At 33.6% G+C, this 8,824-nt stretch overlaps 1 non-coding gene across 1 annotated transcript; it reads right to left on the bottom strand.

Annotated features, from left to right (window-relative positions):
• Nucleotides 1–557: 557 nt before the first annotated feature.
• Nucleotides 558–664, bottom strand: LOC117062611. The gene has a single exon (XR_004428450.1). It is a non-coding gene; the product is annotated as a U6 spliceosomal RNA (small nuclear RNA).
• Nucleotides 665–8,824: the final 8,160 nt, after the last annotated feature.

Here is an 8,824-nt window from a genome sequence, read left to right as displayed (position 1 = left end):
TTCATCATGAAATCTTTGCCCATGCCTATGTCCTGAATGGTACTGCCTATATTTTATTCTAGGATTTTTAGAGTTTGGGGTTTTGCATTTAAGTATTTAGTCCATGTCGAGTTAATTTTTGTATAAGGTATGAGGAAGTGGTCCAGTTTCAATTTTCTGCAAACAGCCAGTTATGCCAGCACCATTTGTTGAATAGGGAATCATTTCCCCATTGCTTGTGTTTGTCAGGCTTGTTGAAGATGAGATGGGTGTGGATGTGCAATCTTATTTCTGAGTTCTCTATTCTGTTCTGTTTGTCTATGTGCCTGTTTTTGTACCAGTATCATGCTGTTTTTGTTACTGTAGCCTTATAATATGGTTTGAAGTATGGTAGGGTGATGCCTCCAACTTTGTTCTTTTTGCTTAGGATTGTCTTGGCCATACAGACTCTTGTTTGCTTCCATATGAATTTTAAAATAGTTTTTTTCTAATTTTGTTAAGAATGTAAATGGTAGGTTAATAGGAATAATATTACATCTATAAATTACTTTGGGCACCATGGCCATTTTCACGATACTGAAAAATATGAAACCTTCATACACATGCATGTCACCCTTGTGCAGGGGCCATGCTAATCTTCTCTGTATCATCACAATTTTAATGTATGTGCTCCCAAAGTGACCACATTATATGATTTTTGTCTGGTTATTTTAATAATGTTTGTCAGTAAATCTTTCTTATATCATTATTTCAATGCCTACAATACATATTGCTGTTCATATTTCAACATGTGCAACCTAGTATTCTGCAATATAATGCATAATAGGTTTTCCATCTTATCTTTGTAAATGTATGTCTGATCATATCTAGTATATTCCATTATTTTCTTAAAAAGCAGATGCAGAGCCTTGAGTTAATGGTACATCTCAGTCCTTTGCTCATTATCACATAATCCCCATTAAGTTCCCTTTGGCTATTATTATTTCCCAGTGTCCCTGTTGTCCACTAGTTTTTCTTCCACCACTCCCACTCCCCCTATAGAAAGTCACTAAATATGCTTACTGTACTTCCTTTTATGTGTACACATTTTAGTAAAATGTTTTGGGACTGTGCATATACTTTGTATTTATGAAAACTGTGTTATATGTCTCAATCTTTTTTCACTTGACAATATGTTTTTAAGACACATATATGTTGCTAAGGTAGCTCATTTCCCTTACTGCTTACCATAACCTTTCCCTCTCAGTGTGAGCATCCACTGCACCCTATCTTTCCACTCTCCCTGTGATATTCACCTTGCTAGACTCTAGTCGCTATCCCCAAACCAAGGAGTATCTAGTGATACCCTCAGGTAGAATCCTATAAAACTGTATTTGGGTTATATTCCCAGAAGACATATTTACTATTTTCATGCAAAAAGTTCCAGGATCTAGATTTACTGAGCCCAAGGATATGCAAGTTTTAACTATTTGATATATATTATAACATAGTATTCTTGCAAATTAAAACTGATTTAAACTACTCTAATAATATGTAGACACACTCCTAATGATACCAATAGTATTAATATTTTACAGTGTGAATAGTGATAAAATTATCTTGTTTTAATGTTGTGTCCTTTAATTATATGTGATTTTGAACAATTTTGTATGATTAAAACAGCTAGTAGTATTTTTCTATTGTGAATTGGTTATCTATAAACTTTGCTAATTTTTTTTTTCTGGTGGGATAGAACATTTTATTATTTTCATTTATTTGTATAAATGCTATATTTTTGAGACTATAACTCTTACATATTGTGAATGTATTTGCAATGTTATTTGATTTTGAACTTAATATAGGATATATGTGCATGTGTTTTATTTTTCTATTTAATTAAATTATGAAGTTTTTAAAGATTTATGTCTTTAACAATGTATCTACACATATTTTTAAGTAATATACACATTTATCAGTCTTCTAAAAATATAAAAAATTAATCTATAGAATTATCTTTGATGTATACATCTAGGTTACTTCTTTTCTAAAGACTTAGTTTTCTCTAGTATAGTTTATTAAACATGGATCCTAAATAAAGGTATAATTTTCTATGGTCTTTCTTCTAGTATCAGAGTATTTAAATTACCCTACTTTTATATATGCAAGATATAATGTTGTACTGTAGAATTTAATGTACTTCCTTGAAAGGCAATATATTTTGTAGAAAAGACTTTCCTCATATTATTAGAAAACTTTCTGCTTCAATTTTCTATTTTATGTATGTTTCCAGATTAATATTGGAGTATTTCATATGCAGGGACAAAAACATTATATTTTGGCTTTATTTTCTCATTTTAATATCTAGCACACTATCCTACAATGTGTATTTGATAGCATGTTGTATAGGAACATTTAATCCATTGGCATGTAATCCATTTTACTGATATCATGCAACAATCATGTATAATGTATTTTCCTGGATTTAAGTAACTGAGGGAGAAATTCAACAGATAAGTAAGGTTCAGAACTTGTTGGGCATTTAGATTTATTTTGCATAAGGAAAAAGTCTTGAGATTTGAATAGGTAATAATTGAATTAATGAATGAAACATGACATGCTCTAATTTCCTTAAGAGACATTGTGGCTGCCATTTAGAATCGAAGAAGAGAGCCCCTGTAAGGGGCAAATTCTGTTATCTGTTCAAAGATCATAGTGACTTGGAGTAGAACTGTCATCAAAAAAGTTTTAGGAACTCAATAGACATTTGCTAGATTTCTGAGGAAAAGGCAACCCCTTGAAAAGGATTTGAATGCAGAGAGATAAGAGTCAAAGATGTCTCCATAGATGTGTTTTCAGCAGCTGGACCAGAAGGGTGTTTACCACTTTTGAAATACAGAAAGTTAGGAGAGGAACTTTTCATGCTATGCAAAAATAAGCTAGATTTTAGGAATCTGAGCTTTAGATGTTTCTAATCCATCAGCATAGAGGTAATACATTGGACAGAAAACCTCAAATTCAGGGACGAGATCTGGGATAGCGCTATTTGGTTGTTGTAGACCACAGATGGCTGGATTGTCAAAGCAGATGCACAAGGATAATGGATCTTGCTTAGCATCAAACTTCCCCAACGATTAGTGAAAGATATAAACAAAATGTAGGGACATTGCAGCCTTACAACATTAGTCTTTCAAATAGCCTCAAAGCCAACAGATACAACTTCCAAAATGAAATAAAACAAAACAACACAATGTAAAACAAAGCAAAACCAGACTCATTCCCACCCTGGAATGAGTTTTGATTTTGGAGAAACAGATTGCAATATGTGTCTGTGACAATTTCGCTTGGAGAAAGTAGTTTTAGTTTGAGTTTTCTTGGTTACCATACTTTATTACTCACATAGGTAGATAGTCTATGTGGCTAACTTGCATTCTCCAGCCAGCTTTGTCCTTTAAGTCTGTAAGTTCCAGGTATTTGCAATGATCAATACAAACATTCTTAGATAAGAACTTTTGCAGATATCTTTCTGGGATAAATCCCAATGCCATGCTTATACTTAGAATTTTTCGAGGTCAGCATTGCCTCCTCTGTGCCACGAGGAATGGAAGTAGCTGCAGACCTGATGTTTGCTCTTTTCTTCCCAGAGTCATCAGCATGCAGATGGCATTTGAAGCAATGAGATTGTGTAGACCCACATGGCATGTTAGTATTTCCTACCAGAGCAAGAGAGTAAGTGCTGCTTACTTTTAGTCCACTTTCACCGACTGTTTTCCCGGTTCAGAGGAGAGCGAGCACTGGATTTAATAAGGCTTGGCAATTGCAAAATGAGTGCATAGAAGTGGAATGTAGATTTAAATGTGTGTGTGTGTGTGTGTGTGTAAGTGTGTAAAGTTATAGGAGGGTTGAAGGGGAGAATGAGGAAACAATATCAAGCAATAAAGAAACTGCTACTAATTATCTTTGCTTACTTGCTTGTCACAAATTCTGGATATCAGAGACCCTAAATATGTTGGTGTTAGAATGGCAATGAACCTAAAGGAAGAGAGAACAACAAAATGCACTTACACCTTCATCAAGTTTGGTAGAAAATCTTTTCTTTCATGAGATAGGACCTATGAATGTCACAATTTTTCAAAATAGTAATACTGGCCAGAAAGCTAATGCATATTCATTTCAGATTCTGAAAATAGCTTGACTGTCAACCTTGGCTTGTGGTAATATTTCCACATATACATGACTATACATACACACACACACATACACACACCCCTACTACAAGTGTGTGTATATGTTTTATTTGGAACATGGGAGAATCCACTTCTTAAGGACTGCTTGCTTCCACTTTCTAATAGAACTATTCCTAATGTAAAAATTAGCTCATCTAGATAGAAATAGCATTATTAATTGTACTTTCTCTGGCAGATATTGCTTATTTTGCTTTCCAAGTCAGTATGCCTAAATTTTAGATCAAAATTAAGGTAATGTATATCATTTAACTGCATCATATATGTAAAGTTTGTTAGACTTCATGAAGATTACATTTAAGTTAATTGGGAGTGAAAGCGTTGTGATCAAGAATGAGAACAATGTGTACTTTATTCCAATCTAGCTTAAGCCTAATCATATACAACAAATAAAAAATTATATTATAGTCACCATCTGTTAAACATGCTTGTCCAAAACCTCAATTTGCTAATTCTCCACATTGTGAATTTATATCTTCCTTAGGTAGAATCAAAATGTTAGGTTCCCAGGGTTCCTTGCCACAAGAGTGGAGCCAAGCAGCAGCCTCCACTTCCAAGGAAGAAGCAACATTTGGAATGATGGCAATGTGCTCTCAGCTCTGGTAGCAACATTCATTGTGAAGGTTATCACTCTTTTTGGAGAACTTTGGCAGAGATGTTGGCTCCCTGGTATCTGGCCCCTGGCTTTTTGAATGGCCATTGGTTTCCTGTGGCTGAAATTATTTCTGCTTAAAAATATATGGTAAGTTTGGACAGTTCTCCTGGCTGCGTATCACACAGTTTGATTTCCTGGCCCTTTCAAAAACTGTCAGCCAACAAATAGCCTCTAACAAGACCCTTTCTGTTTAAGCTAAATGAAGTAGATTCTGTAATCTAATCTTGGCAAATGTGTAATAATCACATGCATTCAATGCTGAGCAATTGGCAAAAATACTTAGCCATATGTGGCTAAGGTAACTGTCTCTGTTTTATCCTATTGTGAATTCATGTGTTCTGTCAGGAGAATGTGTTGCTAATTTGTTCCTGCACACTCTGCACTGTTCTTGTCCTAAGTTTTTATGCACTATGATGACACTTTATTTTTCCTTTGTTTTTTTGCAATAATTTAGATGTCAAATCTTTGTCAACTAGATGCCTAATATTTGCCTTTTATTTGCTCTGCAAAATGTTACCTAATATTTAACTAATTGAGGTAGTTTCCCCATTTGCACAGTGCTGCACACCCTTCCCACATCCAATTGTTCTCTGAACAATAAGCAGGAGAATTCCAGCTTCTTGGCCAATTTTCTTTATGGTACATGTATGTACTGGTGAGGACAGTATCTTCTAATCTATTCCTTTTAGAAGAAAGGGCATCTTTCTGTGTTGGGTGGGGGCAAAACATAAGACTAAGCACTCAGGAGAAATATTTCTATGATGATGCTTAATTCTTCATTTCTAGAAGTATTTAACGTGTTGCCTTCTCAGCTTAATGTTTTCATTTTCATAAAAATAAGGAAATAGAGTCTAGATCAAGGGGGAGGTTGCAGGACAAAGTCTGTTATCACAAGAAGTGAGCAGATGAGAAAATGCTGGGAATACCCAGAGGTGACTATTCCAGGCTGTGTTTAGCATTCTAAAATCACCTTGAAAAAGGAAGGAACTACAAAATAAGGGTATAGACAGGGAGTCAATGCTAATGAAGGAAGCAACTGAGAAGTAGGTGGGGTGACAGCAAGAGTGGAGGACTTCTCAAGCTGCTATGTGGGCCTCCTGAAGTAGTTTACAGGGTTCCTTTGGTAGGTATACAAGTTTGTCAAAATAGGCTGAAATACAGCATAAAGCAACAGTTTGGGGATGAGATTTGGCTTTTAAACTCTCCATACTTCTTAAGTCTTGGACTGAATAAGCAATACAAGAAGTTGTAGAAATAAATATAAAAAAAAAGTTTCTTCCTATGGACAGATCCTTTCTATTTTTTATTAGACAAGATATGACAAAATATAAATTACATGAATAATTTAGTTATACAAAAGCTGAATTATTGATTTAGCTAGAATTATTGAAGGAACTTAGGGTTCTAGGATTTTCCTGTATGAAGGTAAAATAGGCTTTCTGAGTTGAGGAAATTGTTTCACAAAATCTTGTTTATGTGGCAGCAGTGAGAAGTAATAGGGTTTATATATTTATTGTGTGTATAAATATAAATACATAGCAAATATACGCAAAATGTTAATATTTGGTGTTAGAAAAAATGTAAAACATATAGTGGAAGTTATATAAGTTGGTTATCTGATATCTTAAATACAACCCAGTCATTCTCAGATTTTCACTAACATGCAAATACTTGTTTAGGAAATTGCCAAACTTCGCCTTATTGAGAATTTAAGCTTATAGAGTGACTGTAGTCAATACATGAAAGGAAGACATGTACAAAACATACACGTCCCTGTAATAGAGATTTACTGCAATTTGGTCTTCTATTTATAAGTTAATGAACATCTGGTTTTGCCCATATTTTAGTTCAATGAGGAAAGTCAATATAAACATTCACATCTTGATTTTTGTGATAGACATGTGTTTTCTTTTCTCTTGTATAAAAATTTAGAAATGGGATAACTAGTTTTATGGTAAGTGTATCTTTAACTTCATGAGAAATTGTTCATTTTTAGTGGAAGTTATTACTACATTTTGCAATTGAATGAATAGTTTGTGTGTTTCAGTAGCTCTGCCCCTCACCAGCAGTTTTTATCACCTTTTTTTGTTTGTTTTGTTTATTTTGGACATTCTAGCAGGTTATGTAATGGTATAAGTGTGGTTTAAGTTTTTTTCTAATGACAAATTATTTTAAACATTATTGTCTCACAATTATTTTCTTTCTATATCTCTTCTCTAGTCATGTGTCTTCAATTTGTTGCCCAATTTTATTGGGTATGTCTTATTATTGAATTATAAAAATTCACATCAACTTTGTATTTTGTACATACTTTCTTCCAAGTTGTGACTAGTATTTTAATTTTATTAACATTCTCTCTCAGAAAACATGTTTTTATTTTTATAGAGCTCAATTTATAAAACTGTTTATGAATCATAAATTTATGCTCTATTGAGCTAACCGTTGCCTAATCTTGGTTTGCAATATATTTCTTTTATATTTTTCTATTAGATATCTTTCTTTTCATATGGAGATTTAGGTTGTATATTCAGGCCTATAATCCTCTTGTTTTAAATAAGATTTAGTTTATGTCACAATATACTCAGGAAGATTCATTGTTTTTCATATGACTATCCAGTTATTCCAGAACCACTTATAAAATGGTATATTCTTTCTCAAATTGAATATTCTTAACACCTTAATCAATAATCAATTGACAATATGTGTCAATTGAGTATTGACATATATCTGGACTTTATGCATGACCTATATAATTGCCCTAAAAGAACTCTTATTTATTCTAGGTATAATCCCAAATATATTAGAAATTAGTCAAGTAATTTCATTATATGTTTCAGTTTTACAAGATAATGCATCAAATTTCTCATGAAAATTACAGAAGGAATATGACTTTGAGAGTACAATTTGAAATTATAAATGTCTATTATTTGTTTAGCTGAGAAGCTGTCATTTGGCACAGAGAGGAAAACTGAAAAAAACAAGTTGTGAGTTTTTTCATTTCACTCAAAATGTCACCAACAAGTAACAGATAAAATAAATAGAAAGGCACATCTCTCTCTCACACATACACACAGAGAAAAATGTTAACACAATTGATAGCACATTCTTTACTCTATCTGGAATTAGATTATGCCTATGATGTTTAAAATTAGACTCTCTTTCTTACATAAGGAGCCTGTGTTACCAAAACCCAAGGGGTTTGGTCTAGGCCCTGCTGTTCACTGCACAGAAAGCCAATCACTGAGAAAAGTATTGCCAGGGAGGAAGGCTTTAATCAGGTGCTATAGCCAAGGAGATGGGAGATCAGTCTCAAATCCATCTCCTTGACTAAAATTAGGGGTTTGTAGAGCAGGGATAAAATATAACTACATGCAAGAAAACAGGAGTTAGGCAGTGGTAAGGAAGAGAAGTGGGTCAACAGGAAACAGATGGTCAGTTAGGCCATCATGACAATTGAGGGGTCTTGTAGATCACTGTACAGATACTATGACATGATTGGGTGAGTTTAAATTCCTTGATACTATCTGAGAGGCTTGATGATTGGTTTCCTGATAAAGGAACTCAGATAACGCAAAAGTAATTTTCTCAAATTTTAAGACTGGGAGAGTCAATTTCTGTGTTTATTCAAATAAACTATAAACATCAATTCTATAGGACAATTGGGCCGGTTTCACCTGGTTGCTCATTGGGACTGAGATAAGTCATGAGTTTAGCAAGTACAGGGAAAATAGTGTCCAAAAAAGTCATGAAGATTCAGGCTAAACCTATTCCAGAAAGGACGTAAAGCTGAGAAGACCAAGTGAGCTAAATTTATGCCTAATTTATGACATTTTTCTGTCCCATTTGAAGAACTGAAACATATTCAAAAGATTTGATGCCTCTATGAAACATCTCTGCAACCACTACGTTATAAAATCTAAGTATAAGCTAATCAAGAAAAACAGTGAGATTGAAACAAACAAAATACATG

The sequence above is a fragment of the Trachypithecus francoisi genome, unplaced genomic scaffold (genome assembly GCF_009764315.1).
Source record: "Trachypithecus francoisi isolate TF-2019V2 unplaced genomic scaffold, Tfra_2.0 Contig01474, whole genome shotgun sequence".
Taxonomy (NCBI): domain Eukaryota; kingdom Metazoa; phylum Chordata; class Mammalia; order Primates; family Cercopithecidae; genus Trachypithecus; species Trachypithecus francoisi.
The sequence above is the reverse complement of the archived record's forward strand: the minus strand, read 5'-3'. Positions and strand labels throughout refer to the sequence as shown.